Below are 492 nucleotides of genomic sequence, written 5' to 3'. Positions count from 1 at the left end.
TTTCCTCTTCCTCTTCTCAGCTCTAAATAGGAAGAGGCCGTACTCACTACTCTCAACAAAGAAAGAGGACTGCAGGACAAATTGGTACATCTATCTTTATTGAAGTACAGTATTAGTGAAGAGAGTTTCTCTTTTTCCTTCCCATTTATACCTGAAGCCAAGTAAGGGTAATTTCCACTAGCATAGAGATTCGGAATGTCTATAAGACATAAACATGTGACATTACAGGAAAAGAAAACTACATACCAATATCCCTCATAAACATATTTTTAAAAACTATAACACGTATTTCATAAATTCAATCTCACATACATGAAAAGGATAATAGTTTTGGCCAAGTGGGGTTTACTCTAAGAATGCAAGGTTAGTTTAACATTAGAAAATAAATGTGAATTACAATGTGAAAAACAAGTCTAAATAAACAAAAATAGCCTATATGATCATTTTAATAGTTTTAGAAAAGGCATCTGACAAAATCTAGCAGCCATTCCT

The sequence above is a fragment of the Tupaia chinensis genome, unplaced genomic scaffold (assembly GCF_000334495.1).
Source record: "Tupaia chinensis unplaced genomic scaffold, TupChi_1.0 Scaffold000119_1, whole genome shotgun sequence".
NCBI classification, from domain to species: Eukaryota; Metazoa; Chordata; class Mammalia; order Scandentia; family Tupaiidae; genus Tupaia; species Tupaia belangeri.
The sequence above is the reverse complement of the archived record's forward strand: the minus strand, read 5'-3'. Positions refer to the sequence as shown.